Source organism: Myotis davidii, unplaced genomic scaffold (genome assembly GCF_000327345.1).
Source record: "Myotis davidii unplaced genomic scaffold, ASM32734v1 scaffold394, whole genome shotgun sequence".
NCBI lineage: Eukaryota > Metazoa > Chordata > Mammalia > Chiroptera > Vespertilionidae > Myotis > Myotis davidii.
Window position 1 is genome coordinate 4,648,729 of NW_006287548.1, and position 9,579 is coordinate 4,658,307.

The 9,579-nt window shown below is 36.0% G+C and overlaps 1 long non-coding RNA gene across 2 annotated transcripts in view; it reads left to right on the plus strand.

The window, feature by feature from the left end:
* The window catches only part of LOC102759854, a 36,231-nt gene extending 30,324 nt beyond the window's left edge, over positions 1–5,907 (plus strand). Inside the window, exons 3-4 of one of the 2 annotated variants that reach the window (XR_001513136.1) lie at positions 1,661–1,738; positions 5,519–5,670. This is a non-coding gene — a long non-coding RNA (uncharacterized LOC102759854). Of the gene's footprint in view, positions 1–1,660; positions 1,739–5,518; positions 5,671–5,897 lie in introns of those variants that run through there. The other variant, XR_435433.2, reaches the window with a different exon arrangement.
* Positions 5,908–9,579: the final 3,672 nt, after the last annotated feature.

Sequence of the window (9,579 nt, forward strand, 5' to 3'; positions counted from 1 at the left end):
GATGGCCCAGTTGCCCCTAACTGCCCTCCCCTGCCAGCCTGGTTACCCCTAACTGTCCTCCCCTGCTGGCCTGGTTTACCCCAACTGCCCTCCTCTACTGGCCTTGTCACCCCTTGCTCTCCCTCCCTACCATCCTGGTTGCCCACAACTGCCCTCCCCTGCAGGCCATCTTGTGACCACGTGGGTGTGGCCATCTTGTGCGAGGGCATGATGGTCAATTTGCATGTCACCTCTTTATTATATAGGATGATGTCATTTAAAAATATATTCCAAATTTGAGGACCACTGAACCGGAGTAAATGGAAAAAACAAAAATAGAAAAAACAAACAGAAAAAAAATACCTTTGTTCGGAGGTCTGGGTGGTCAATTATTTTTTCTAAACTAGCTATCAAATTATTTGAAGAAATTGAGAATTCCACTGTTTCTTCATGCCTATAGAATATTTTTTATTTTTAAAAAATGTTAAGCCTTTCTACCTTTAATATGCATTAACAGACTTGTTCTCCACTGCACATCATATGTGATGGCTTACAGATCAAATGAGATAATTACATGTAAAAGCACTTAATAGAGGACCTGAGCCAGTAAGTGTTTGTTATTTTTTCATCGAACCCTTGCCTGCTCATATCCATATACACATTGTTCTCGGAAAGGTCATGGAGAAGAACAGAGCCACCTGCTTCTTGTCTTTTCAAGTTTACATTTCCTACTAGAAGAAGAATTAATAGCTATCAATCTCATTTTGAGTCTTAGGGTTCATTCTTGTACAGCAACATCTTTCCTGAGGATATGATGGGCTCCACCCTATAAGGGGTGAAATCATACAGGCCCTGATGAAAACACGTGGAGATACTTAGATTTACTGACACCCATTGTAAGACAGCAGGACTTCAAACTGGGCCTCAACTCTGCCCCTTGCATTTAAGGACAATTATTTATATATGGTTCGCCCTTTGTAGTCTTCTCTGTAGATAAAGATGATTAGACCTGAATGGCTTATGAGAGACAAAACAAGCCCAGTGCCTTCTAGTAATTGCTTTTTTCTAGGCACCACATTCGTAGGAAGTATTCTGTATTGTTCTAGTGGAATTTCTAAGCAGAAGTAATAATCTACAATGACTTTTAAGATTCTGTATGTCAAAATAAGTTTAGTACCTTTAGAGAAAATTTAATTCATTGTTAAGAAGAAAAAAAAAGTCCTATGCTAGGGAGAGTCAATACAAACTGGGCAGGAGGCCCAGTCCTTTAAAGCTAACTGGATATAATTAACAATCTACCAGGATAAATACATTCTCTTGGGAGAGAATACAAAGGTCTATAATTTATTAGCTGAAAACAACTTAAACTTTATTTTGTCTTGGATATAATATATATGTAGCTTCACTGGAGTGAAGCTGAAAAGCAAGAAAAGTTTGCAACAATTAGCATTTTCACTGCTCTATTCCATACCTCTGAAAGAGTACCTAGTAGATTGTAAATATTCAATGTTAGGACTATAAAGAGCCACCCTGGAATTTATCTCTTGGTCTCTTAGTTACCCAATATAAAAAGAGAAAGGCACAAGTTGAATTTGGTTTCTATTTACATGATGTAATTAAGTGTACATGGATCAGAGAGTAAATTAGTGATTTTCTAAATTCTTTTTTTTTTTTTTTACAGAAAGAAGCCAGAACCTATTATTAACGTTTTGAGAACACAACGTAACAATCTTTACCATTTTACTACTTCCTTGAATAGGTAAGCCTCATCACAATTGTGAAAAATAACTGTTAACAATATATTTTTAAATATCTTCTTTAAATGAATATAAATTCATTTTGATAAGGGAGAAATAACATGAATTCTACAGTGAATACAATTAGGATCATTAAAACAACACTTAATGTTTTGAATGATTTAATAGTAAACAGATGAAAAGACCTTTTTCTGAAATGAGGATTAAACATAGTCATACTGCTATGACTACCAATACCAGTAGTATTTTATCAACATTTACTATGTGCCAGACTTGGTCCTATGTGACTTACTTTGCATAACTTAAATCATTTATTTCTTACAACAAACAACCCTGTGAGTAAATAACAGGGATCATCCCCATTTTATAAATTAGAGGCATGAGACAAGAGAGAGAGGAGGCAGGCACGTATAATTCACCCAAGGTGGTATACTGGTATACTGGGAGCATCCGACACTGTAAAGAACACCAACCCCAGCTGCTATTGTAGGAGTAGTTTCATGTTGTGACAGAAAAGTCTAGCAATAAGGTCCACCTATGTTTTGAGTTGGTTCCATTTGAATTTATAAAAGAAAAAAATAATGAATTTACTAAAAAAGCCACAGTAGGCAAACATTTATTTCAGGTTTGTATTTGTTACTTTATAGTTATTATATGAGTAAATAAAGAAATGTATACACTTAGCTCAGTTTACAAGCAGAAATAATATTTTTCTTTATTTTCCATCTTTCTTTAAACTCAAAATTCCTATAATAAAAGGAGCATAATATTACAGAAAGAATACAAATGAATGATTTTTTTATTCTAGGAAATAAATAATGCATTTTAATCTAATTTCTTTTTATTAGAGGTACTGAATATCCCACCTTAAATTGGCCACAGCAATATATGCTGTACTGCTTTTATTTCTTTATTATTTTATTTTTAATCAAGAAAAATACAAAGGTTTCAAAGAGAAATATAGAAAATTTATAATAAATAACCTAAGTATAAGTCCCATGGATTAAGCCAATGCTAACAGTCAGCTTTGTTCAAATCTTTTTTAAGTTTATAATTTCATTACAGTCGATACACACTATTATATTAGTTTCAGGTATGCAACACAGTGATTCGATATTTATATACCTTATGGAGTGATCACCACATATGATGTTCAAATCTTTTCTAAAAAAATAAACCATCACCAAAAGAGCAAAAACTCTCCCTGCTCCCTTTCCTTTCTTCCTAAAAGGTGCACTGTCTTGAAGATGACGTAACCTTCTCTCTGTGTGTTCGATACTTGAATGACATGTGCATGAAACAATATGCCATATGATTGTTTACATCTTAAGAGTTTACATAAATGGCATCATACTCAGATATTCTTTTGCAGCTTGCCTTCACCTAACATTATATTGAGAGCTCCATCCATTTTGATACAGGAAGATCTGGTTGATTCATTCTGTCAGCAAGTTGGTTCACTTTAATGTTTCAATCATCTGGTGCATAATACTAATTTAATATTACTTTTAAATGATGTTCAGCATTTTGAAGGTGGTTTAAGCATGGCTATCAAAGCATGTTCAGGAATCCAAAGTTCTTAATACATGATGCCATGACAGTTGGGTTTATGTTTCTTTTTTTTTTTTTCTCATTAGAAAAGCCCGCCTTTTTTTATCGGCTATAATGATCTTGCTAATTAATGGGACTCACGATTCACTGATTTTGTCATAACACAATAACTGAAATATGATTTATTTCCCCATAGGTGAAATATTGACTATTCCTAAAAACAAAATACTACCTTTGAAATTAAAAGATACTTAAAAGAAAAAGTCTTCTTTGCCCCATGTTAATAGCTTATATTCTTTTCAAAAATCATGGGAGAAAGAACCTTTTTTAAAAAAATGATTTTTCCTAATTTTCTCAAACACACTTAATTCAGAATTTACTTAAGGTAAAATAAATGTCAATAAACAGTAGTAATATTTATAGATGTAGAATCTTTCATATATTTGTAGGGGAGGAAGAAGAGATAAACTAACGTTTGCTGGGCAAATATGAGTAAGTGGAAAGTATTATGTAAGCCTCACAGGTCAGAAGTGCATGGCAATTTTGCAGATGGGGAAATTGAGGCCCAAATATGTCTGGTAAGTTACTCAAGATCAGATACTAATTGCAGAGCCTGAAGTCAAACTCATTGCTCTCAGACTCCAATGCTACAATGCCGACCAGAAAAGAATTGGGAGCACCTAACCTATTTGACACGAAACTATCAGTTTAATTCATTCCACCAAAATTTATTTGGATTCTTTTAAGTAGGTTGAGAAGGCTGATGTTAGAAAAAACAAAGAAAACTCAATATCTACCTACAGTGAGAAAACAGGCCATTGGGAAGAGCAGTGATTCATTCAGTGATACCATAAATGTGACTATTTCATTAGATACCTCTATTTTGCTTTGTTATCTTGACATCGTTTAGTTTTGCAATCACTGAACCGTGCCAATTAGATTAAATTGAATGGGATAACAGGAATGAAAATGCTTTATAAAAGTCTTTGCAGTTATTTGCTAATGTTACTCATTATTCTGTAAAATTTAGAATTAAAAATTTCAAACCTAATACATTTAACTCTAAATGTAAAAAGTTGATATATCATCATCTTTTGGACACAGAAGCCCCCTGTAAACATTACAGAGTAGTAAACAGCCCTGACAATTGGTTTCATTCCACTGTCTATTAGAGACACATTATTTAACTTGCTTAAGCTTCATAGCACCAAGATCATGCCTGTCCAGAATTGGCTGTTTCTCATGATCTCTGCATATATCATTGGAATCCACTCTCTCACCTTGACTCCTGCAGTAGCCTCCCGTGCTTACTCTTTCTGACCTCTCATCTGTTGTTCACTTAGTGTGGCCTTTAATAGAACTTAATCCATTGATAGGACTCTTTTTTTTTAGATTGTTTTATTGCTTAAAGTATTACAAAGAGTTTTATATATGTCTCCTTTTTTTTCCTCCCCTTGACCTTCCCCTAGCCTCCCAGTGTCTTGTGTCCATTGGTTATGCTTATATGCATGCATACAAGTCCTTCGGTTGATCTCTTACCCACCCCCCAACCACTGATGGGACTCTTGTTCTGCCCATAACAGTCAGAATCATTCCCACACTCATACTGTGATCCAGCAAGATGCTATATAACCCATCTTCTACCTCCCTGATATCATCTCAATATTCTCTCCTCCCACTGAGAGGAGAGACTGTGTGACATTCTGAGCTGTGTCTAGAGTAGTGTCTTTGTCTTGATGGACCCTCACTTGTTGAAGGACTGAATGAGTATGCAAGGGTTAATCTGGAATGATGCTCAGCACACAGTATCCTTAATGCACATCAGTGATGGTTGTTGCCCTTTTGAAGGTTCCTTCAGTTTGTCTTCATGGAGTGCAGCAATTCTGAAATGCTAACAAGCTTTCATGGATGATTTTGACACGTCATTTTACAGCATTACGACAAAACTTTATTCTGCTAATATGTAATCTAGTACCAAAACAAAGAGACAAATTAGGGACAAATCAGAATGAGAAAACCATTTTAAAAGATCAAAAATATTTATTTTATTATTCCATGCAGGTCTTTTATCTATACAATAAGATTTGGTACACCCTGACATTGCTTAGATTTTGCTTTATTTTCAGAATAGATATATATTTTTCATCATTTATAGATGGCGAAGTCTAGCCTTTAGACAATTTTCTATAAAATAGGATGATTTTTTGTTTTATTTTTTTAATATTCCTTAGGAGCAGCACTGGATGAGTGTTTACATTGTTGAGAACATTTGGCAAGAGAAAGACAAACAGTAGGATCACAGTACCCCAATGACTAAGGAAAAGAGAAAGAAAATGTATTGTCACCCTGCTCTCCGAAAATAAAATACCTTGATTTGTGCTGATTACTGTCTCATCAGCATTCAGCTCTGGTCCATAGCACTCTATGTGAACAATTTTAAAGGCACATTTAACATTCTAAAAATAGATTCTATTGGTAAATTAGAATGTCAGATGGCCCCTTTATGAAAGGCTACCCTAATCTGTGCTGTCAGTCCACAGGTATATGCAGGCCTCAGACTGTTCTGGCTCTTGGTGAGCAAGAACCTGTTCCAGGGGTGAGGTTCTGAAGAGGGGTGTCTCATGGTTAACTAGAGACAGAAAGAGGGAGAATTGCCCACATACTCCAGCAGGAGTTAAAATAACAATAACAGTCCTCCTACTTAACAGGCTGACTCAGAAGCACATTCTACTGACTTTTCGGCAGATCCGAGCAGATTGTTTGGGCTGCAATTCTGCAGGCAGAGGTGGGCACCACCTGCTGCAAAGGCTGTAGTTCTTGTTAGGAGGGTGCTGTTAGTACGTCTTGCCTTTTAACAGTTGGGCCAAATGGAGATAGGAAAAGACAAAAACTGGGTGTGGATGAGTGCTGCCTTGTTCTAATACCTAGAATAACAGAATGGTATTCTAGGAATGGATATTATGCGTTTAGTTCTTTTACTGGCCATGAGTGTAAATCACTTACTGTGGGAGGTCTGGTAAGTTAAATCTCGCTGGATGTTTGCCTTCAGAAAATTCTGTACACCAGTTGTGGCAGCCTTATCTCAGTCAATTAGGAAAGACCTAGAAGCCAATAGAAGTCTGGTTTTTGCTTAAGTAGAAGGAGAAAATCATTATGTGGTTACTGAGTTACCTCATCCTCCAAGGGCTGGGCACTCTTACTCCTTCAGCCCAGCCTCCCGAACATTGACCTGTACCCTTCAGTGGGCTTGGGCGAGCATGCTTTATCCTGATTCTTATAACCCGACTCCTGCATGCTGGCATCATATGGTCTTTCATGTACATCAGATCATTTATTTTTGCTACTTAACATTTTCCTGTAGTACAAAGGTCCGAACGCATTAAAGGCCTTTCAAAACAGGGCTCCAAACAACCATTTCTGGACAACCCCAAACCCCTCCCACTTATTCAACTGCCTTTCCTTCCTTCTGACCACAGCAATTCAAATGTCATTTCTTCTATGAAGGTCTCTTCTCCAGCCCTCAAATGGTATTAATTGTTCCTTTGAGGGGGAAGGGGCTTTCATAGTCTTTTAAACATCCCTAGATGACCAAAAAATCATCTCGGTGTATAATTATTTTCACCTCTGCTTTTGTCCTCAGCTCTGTGAAGTCTTCAAAGGCAAAAGTTCTGTCTTTTCTATATCTGTGCCTCCAGAACCATGTTATTAGATTTGAAAGAAAAAGAATATTTTAAAAAATGTTTATAGTTCATAACAATAATACGTAATGAGGAGATAGGATTGAAAGTGTAAGTGGTAAATGAATGCAGAATTGAGGAGGTGAAAAAGAAATGAGCAGTAGCCTTATGTAGCAGATTTACAAAATAGGTTTTATGGTGGTGGTTTTATTTTTATTATATTTTTGTCATTTCTTCTGTATGTGTGGTTGTTTGTTTTGGATAGGGAAAAGAGACTATGCTTTTACTCAGAAAGTAAGGGGAGGAAGAAGCCGACACCGTGAGACCACAAAGGGATATTTAAGGAAAAGGAGCTTTGGAGGAGGCAGGAAACAATATGTTACAGAGCAAACAGAGAGCCTAATATTAATAAAAATGAGGGCCCCCTATTCCTCCAAAGAAAAGCTATTCATTGGGGATAGTTACTTAAATTGGTTTTATTTAAACCTATTCTATTCGTCTCATCCTTTTAAAAAAATGTCATTATACTTTTCTTCAAAGCAAGTATATAAGTTAGGATTGGCTAGCTGCTAAAACAAATAGATCCAGAAATGTGTTGAAACTTTATTTCTGGCTCATTGAACTGTCTGGATGAGTATGTGGGTTGGGAGGCTGTCTGCCCTCTTCATAGTCAACCAGGGATCCCGAATTCTTCCATTTGTTCCTTCACTTTGTCATTTTCTTCATCCAGCTAGTAGGAGGGCAAAGAGCAAAGAGAAGCACATGGGAGTTGTATAGAGCCAAATTTAGAAGTGAACTTACCACTTCTGTTCACATTTCATTGGTTGGAGCTGAGCCACATGACCACACCCAGTGTGGTCTTCCTGCTATGTGCTCAGGAAGAAGGTGAAAGATTTCGGCAAACTGCTAGCAGTCTCTGTTATACCAAGGCAAAACCCTGTCTACAGAATTAATATATTTGACATTTGGATCAAATAGATCCAGCCCTGGTAGAATAGATACCAATTACACCATAGAGATAGAACTGTAAATTATAATTTCAGTGTCACATTAAAATAGTGAATATATTTGATACATCAGTTTATCAAAATTAATTCTTACAGTAAGACTCAAATAAGATATTTTTTAAAACCTTCTTATAGAAATATGCATTATGTCCAGAAGGATAATAACAAAATAAATTATAGTGCCTAGTACTGCTTACTTTTCTTCAATAACTTCTTGCTAAATGAATCAATCAATTAATTAATAGATGTAGAAAGCTTCATTAAGAAAAAATAAGTATTTGTACTTTCATGAATTTCCAAAATTCATCATAAAAAGACATGAATTAGGATGGTCTAAATTCATTTTGAACTGAAGGATATGCCCTTTTAAAGAAAAATAACATGTAAAGGTGAAATAATGAGCAAAGATTTTGAAAAAACATGATGTTTTGGTGAACTTACGAATATTCATCTGTAGGCCTCACATCATATTTTGCATTTGCTCTCTGTGCTGTTTGTTCAGATGGTGGCAACGTTGCTATTTTTTTTTGGAGGGTAACAGTTCATTTGATTGTTTTATATGTATAGCGTATTGTGTCAGTGTTGAGTCAAAGCCATTCCACCAGCTAAATCTACAAAATCAACTTTGCTGCTATATAAATGTCACAGTTTCAGTTTCCTGTGACTGCAGAATGCTTGGGTTTTTGTGAAAATACTGCATTGCAGTGAGTGTATGATCAACTGTTTTTTTCCTTGAAGGTTAAAACTCCTTTCTTTTTGAGAGTAAGCAGCAATTTAATCAAGTTTTCATGGCATCCAAGAGCATTTTAAAATGAATGTACCCCAATAAAACTGGCCTCTTCTCCAAGTGTATATGAAAAGGCAGTTAGATGCGTCAGCCTGTGGGAACAGAATGGAGAATGAACCTGAGGCTGACTGAGACCTTAAAGCATCTCTGTCAGATCTTTCTTCCTGAGAAGTATAATGACTTACTAGAACCTGCCAATTCCTGCGATTAATTTTTACTCTTTTTTTTCCTCACCCACCCCCTGCACTTTCTTGTAATGAATTTCAAGGACTCCAGTCATACCATGTGCACAGTAATTACTACAGAAGGCAGTTTGATTCTGAGACAGATGAGTCTCTGTAAGAGAAATTTAGAATTTACTAAAGCACATACTTTAGTGAGGGGGTGCGAAGGCTTGAGTCATTTAAAAGCATTTTGAACGGGCGCTAGGAAAGATCCGGTAGTAATCAACCTTGAGTAAGGAGCAGAGGGCAAAACAATCAAAAAGACCCTTTTCCAAGACGAATTGCCGTGGTGCCAGAAAGTTCTTGCTACTGGGAAGCAGTGTGTAAGCCTTTTTGTTTTGGTTGGTGTATTCCTTTGTGGCATATGTTTACAACTGGAGTGGGTCTTATTTTTGGAACCTAAGAATTCTAGAGCAAACTTTTAAAATCAAGAGGAATTGAAACATATATAGCAGCATAAGGTAATATAACACATTACGCATGCACACACACATATAATACATATAAAATATCAATGGATCATTTAATTACACACTGTAGAAGTGTTATATGAATGGAACACGAAGACCAGGAAATTAATTCTTCAGTGAAGCTCTG